The following is a 6,296-nucleotide window of genomic DNA, read 5'->3' on the forward strand; positions in this document are numbered from 1 at the left end:
ATGCAAGAATCGTAATGTTGAAGATCAGCCTTCCTCTAACCTTTAGTTGTTTGAGAATGCAGCTCCCATCATTTTCAGACAGCAAAGTCATTGGTGGAATTCTAATTCAATGTATCTGGCTTGTACCACATTGGGACAGCTCTTGTAACAGGAAGAAGAAATGGCAGGAAATAAGTTTATTGCCTTCAAATGTATTTGCTACAATAAATCAGATTCTTTGCAATAATATTTTTCTTAGATGTCATGGGACCATTAATCTTTTTCCTGTTGAAAAACAGCATAAGTACTCTTTTGGGTTGGGGGGTTAGCAGGTTGGGTAAAGCTACCTAGATCTTCCAGTTTTTCTCAAGCATTAGCTCCTAATGTAAGTTTTCTCCATGACCTACCAAGGTTGTACTAGTAAATTTTACATACACACACACACACACACACATACACACACACAGACAGAGAGAAACCTCTAACAACACAGGTTAGATTTGTATTCATAATTTATTTACTTCTCAGAATTATGTACTCAACCTAAATAGTATTACTTGGGAGTGAATTCTATTAAGTTCATGAAAGGTGGTTTGATATAGTGATTAAGGCACTACGCTAAAAACTTGGAGACTGTGAGTTGTAGTCTTGTCTCGGGCATGAAAGATTGAGTGGGTTACTTTGGAGTAATTGTCCATATAATTTCAGGCTAATAAATAAACGTTAATTTTTGTTTGTATTCAGTGCCCAATGCCTCTTGTTGCAGTGTCCAACAATAGTCAGCCAGCATCAATGGATTCAGTTGTCTGATACCGTTTTTCCATTTTGGCAATGATCTAATGAAACATTTCACCGTGTTTGTCACTGTACCTAGTTTTTGGGAAACAAATTCAAGTTGAATGCAGAAAATGAATCTTCAGAAACATCTGTCTCAAATGACAAAAACCTTCACCTTCCTTCATCACTTTCACACAATTTTTCATCAGTGTAAGTTTTATGTGAAGCAGAGGCAAAATTATCTTTATTGAGTGAACAAGTGGTTCATGTGCCACTTTTTTCCCCCGGTCCTGGAACCAAATTCTTTCAAGGTAGCCATTTCTTTTTAATGTAATGTGACTCTCTATCCCATTCGCATATGTAACAATAGCACTTAGTATATGGAGTTACTCTCCAAACAGAAGAGTCATTACTTTTAAATCTCCACAGATATTCCAGTTGTACTTGGAGTTACATGTTTTCCTGTGTTTCTTTTCATGGATGTAGAATAGCCAACAGGTGCTAAGGGCATACACTGCCATTGTCTTAACAAGACAGCCTAGAGGCATAACACCGATGAATCAATAAAGAGACACCATTCTAGTGGGTTATGCTCACAACCAAAAGCTGTGAACAAGTGGCAAATGTCAGTACAGAAAATGAGGTTGTCAACCTGTGGAAAGAAATTTCTTAAATCATCTTGGTGGCTTCAAAAGACAGATATTTTGGTACCTGGTGATAGCAAATACTATCCTGCCACTCTTGAACCCAGTAGTTCTGCTTTTGATTTTGACAAACCTAAATCCCTGACCAGGTAGTTTAATTCTGACTGTTTTATGAGATGAGGGTCACCAGTTCATATACGCAGTTCAAAATGCAGATCATTACCACTGCCCGTGCCTGGCTGGTGCATTGCAGCATTTTAATCTGTTTTGTCTAAGCTCTGTTTCTTTGGTAACTTCGATACTGGCAGATTGTCACTGTGTGACATTGTTCTTGTGGCTGAAAACAGATTGGGGTATTTAATTGATTTCTTATTTATAGCAGAGGAACTAGTGGCACTAGTCAGACAGAAGTAACAGTATGTCTCATATGATTGTTCTGTTCTTGCCAAATCATCGGGACAGCAAACAGTATTGACTTCTAATTTCCTCTGAGCCAACAGCAACTCTTGCACAAGAAATGGGAGGGGTCCTGTCCTTGCCTTGATCACCCATCATATAACCAAGTTACAGTTCATATGCTTTCTTAACAAGTCCAGTATGACTTTGAGGCTTAAGTGTGTATTTGCTACCAATGTAGCAGGACATACGTATTATGGCTGTTCTGATATTGACGAGGCATTTCTGCTGTCACTAGTTTCCAATAACAACTCTATAACAGGCTTACTTCTTATGTAAATTACATGTACATAGACAGTGCTATCCTTGAAACAATCACAACAAAATACATGAAAATTGACATCAACAAACTGAGTAGCATCTGTGTATGCCTGCTACTTTTATAGCCTTTCCAGGTAGCATCCATCCAGCCTAACCATGCCTAGGAATAACCAAACTGTACCAGTTCCATAAACGTTATGCTATATGTCCTAAGTGCATAACTGGATCTACATGAGCTACACTCTCATAGACACATATGATGCATCTTATAAGCAAACAAGTGAAAATTAGTGAACTTAAAATATGTACAAGAAGAAAGTACAAAAGTACACTGTACTTGGTAGTACAGTGGTTTAAAGCACCCTGTTATTAACACAGCTGCCTGCAATTACTGCAGGTTCGAATCTTACCAGGCTCAAGGTTGACTCAGCCTTCCATCCTTTCTAAGGTAGGTTAAATAAGGACCCAGTTTGTGGGGGCAATAAGCTGACTTTGTATAAATATACAAAAGTATGAAGGCTATTGCTTAATGCATTGTAAGCCGCCCTGAGTCTCCGGAGAAGGGCGGCATATAAATCAAATTTAAAAAAAAAATTGCAAAAGCAAATTTCTATAAAATGGTATGTGATAGGTTAAATAACAGGATACTTTTGTGATTAGCAGCAAAAAATCTATACCATATAATCAAAAGTGTTCAGCAAGCAAAATCTTTGATTGGCTTAACAACATTATGCTGTCACCATACATACATATTTGTCTCTCTTACATACAGTGGTGAAATCCAAATTTTTTTACTACTGGTTCTGTGGGCGTGGCTTGGTGGATGTAGTCTGGCTTGGTGGGCATGGCAGGGGAAGGATATTGCAAAATCTCCATTCCCACCCCACTTTGGGGCCAGCCAGAGGTGGTATTTGCCAGTTCTCCAAACTACTTAAAATTTCTGCTGCTGGTTCTCTGAACTGCTCAAAATTTCCACTACTGGTTCTCCAGAACCTGTCAGAACCTGCTGGATTTTACCCCTGCTTATATATACACAATCACATACATATGAATAGGCATACACATATATATGCAGGGTGCATCAAGTTAGGCCCCAAAGATGATTTATTATATACATTACACTAAATGTTTGGAATGATTACCATTTACCTTTAAGTGCTTACTTATTCATTTTACACACAATCTGTGAACATTCTTAAGTACAGTAACATTTTCTCTGGAAATATATATATTAATAAACTTAATAAATGCATGTGATTGGCCTAAGGGGATCTGACTTTTGGTAGACCTTGTATGTGTGTATTTATGACTATATTCTGATTTCATGACATAAATAATAATAAAATGTAAAGCATTATTGCTACCTCATGAATTTGTCTCAATAAATACAGTTAAAGCCATGAGGATACAGACAATGGGTATAATTTCTGTTCTGACAAAAAAAGTGCTAAAGTTTTCATTCACCATGACCAGCAAAATTGCTTTTCAAAAGCATGCTTACAAGACATTGTTGTTTTTATTTATAGCCCTTTTCTCTTGTAATGAGAAACTGTTATTAGAAATAAAAGAAGTAGAAAATAAATCCTTAGTTTTATTTGCATGATGTGCATGATTGCATGATGTGGAAATAGCTGCTCTTCAGATAACATAATGTGCTTCTAGAAATGCAATTGTGATGTTGAAGCATTGTAACTTTTTGATAAATTGTTTAGTGGCTTTTAATGGAAATAACTGTACAGTAATATACAATAGCTGCTTCTTTCACTGTCCTTGATGGGCAGTAGAAAACTGTTGCAAATTGGCAGCCCTCCAATCAGGTTAAATGTATTCTTTATTCACAATTGACTTTGGGAGGTTGTTAGGCAAGGTGAGTCATTCTGATTTATGACAGCTATTCAGCAGTGAGGTGAAGTATGAACTTATCTTGACATATAGTTCACCTGGAGAATTGCAGAACACAATACAGTGCTTTCCGCTGAATTAACTTTTTTTTTTTTTTTTTTTGGTAGCCATTCTTCTCCTGAAATGTTAATGAAATAAAAACAATGTCTGCAAGATAGGTTGATGAAAGGTTTAATGCAAGTAAAATTCAACCAATAGAAAGATCACAATGTATGATACTGGAAATACACTCTTCCATCTGTTTCCATGTGTGCTAAGGATAATGAGGCCAAGGAAGCTTGGCTAATTGGAGCTGACAGCTATTCATAATAAAGATATGTATCAAATAAGGCAAAAAGATAAATAAGCACTTTCTAAGCTCGGGGTAAATACCACATATCACTTAGTGCCCTCTTCCCCAAAGCTTGGGGTGTGGTTCTCAGAGTTTCTCCAAAAGTTTTTGCTGAATTGCAATTTTGGACATACTAGAAAATGATTAACTATATGGGAGGTGGGGTGATCATATTAACTGCCTTAATTGAATTTAATTTAACCTTGAAATGAAATTAAATCAAATCAAGCTTTGTGCTGCCTTTGTCTTCATCCCGTTTTCATACAATTGATTGTAATCCCCAGCATGATACGCACAGATACACTGCAGCCTCACACACGTACATGCCACTTTGCATATAAATCTGGAAGAACCACAGTATTATGTTCCGGTTAGTTTATTGCATTTTAAAACGCATTTCCAAATAGTGGAAAGAGCATACCAAAAGGAAATAGTTTCATAATCACTAATGAATCATTTAAAAAAAAAAAAAGGTTTTCTCTTTGCAATAGAATAATAATTTACAATGGAGAATGGAACAGTGTGGTATATAAAAATATGTTCTTATTTTTTCACAGTCAATTGTTATTCTTCTGGAATTATGAACAAGACTTGATTTACAAACATATTTGAATCCTGGCAGGAAAATGTTTATTTCATTTCATTTTTCATTTTATTTGATTTATATACCGCCCTACCCCCGAAGGACTCAGGGCGGTGAACAGGCACAAGATAAAACACATAGAATACAAAAATTTAAGAGCAGAAGTAAAATCGGATGAAATCAATTTAGCCCAAGACAAATTTAAAACCCCAGGTTAAGAAGAAATTAAAATTTACATTAAAATTTACATTAAAAAGAGAATGGGAGAGCTTAGGCCAGACCAGCCTGGTGAAATAAAAAGGTCTTTAGAGCACGGCGGAAGGTGCGTAGATCCGGGATCCTCCGTATCTCCAGGGGGAGCTCGTTCCAGATAGTAGGTGCCCTCACAGAGAAGGCTCTCCCTCTGGGGGCCGCCAGCCGACATTGTTTGGCCGACGGCACCTGGAGGTGTCCCTCTCTGTGAGAGCGTACCGGCCGGTGGGAGGCTGTTTGCGGCAGCAGGCGGTCCCGTAAATAACCAGGCCCTAAGCCATGGAGTGCTCTAAAGGTGGTAACCAAAACCTTGAAGCGCTCCCGGAAGACCACTGGGAGCCAGTGCAGCTCGCGCAGGAGAGGTGTTACATGGGAGTGCCACGTCGATCCCATAACCACCCGCGCGGCCGCACTCTGCGCCAGTTGGAGCCTCCGGGTGCTCCTCAAGGGGAGCCCCATGTAGAGAGTGTGTAGAGAGCAGAATAGTACAAAGTACAGGTACAGGTACATAGTACAGGTGCAAGGATTGTCTATGCACAAAATTGGAAAGCAGAGAAAATACCTTTGGAAGAAGAAGTAATAAAAAAATTTTTAGATTGTGCAGACATGAATAGATTAACTTTGATGATTAAGGATAGAGAAGACTTAGAATATTTTAAAATATGGAATTATTTTTATCACTGGTTGGAGAAGAGATATAAATGATTAATTATATAAGTATGCATAAATATGTGATGATTAGAATATTATGTAAGCGAAGAATTGATATCATGGATTGGACAAGGATCAAGATAGAAGAAATAACACATATACAGAAGAAGAAAGAAACTTTGGAAGATAACACCGAGATGTCACAGGGAAGAAATAATTGATGTATTGAATGTTTGTTTGTCTAAAAAATAAAAAAACTTTTATAAACAAAAATTGAATCCTGGCATATATCTTATTCCTAAGAAATACAATCTATTGAGAAATTGACCTGCATGAAACTCGTTTTCTTTAAAAAGGTAGAAAAGTATCCAAGTATTCAGTTCTTATTTAGTTAACAGGACTGGTAAAGAACTAAATATTTAAACATTTATAAAAGGTACCATTTTTAAAAAATCTGATA

This window comes from Pantherophis guttatus, chromosome 2 (assembly GCF_059756535.1).
Source record: "Pantherophis guttatus breed Tessera chromosome 2, ASM5975653v1, whole genome shotgun sequence".
Lineage (NCBI taxonomy): Eukaryota > Metazoa > Chordata > Lepidosauria > Squamata > Colubridae > Pantherophis > Pantherophis guttatus.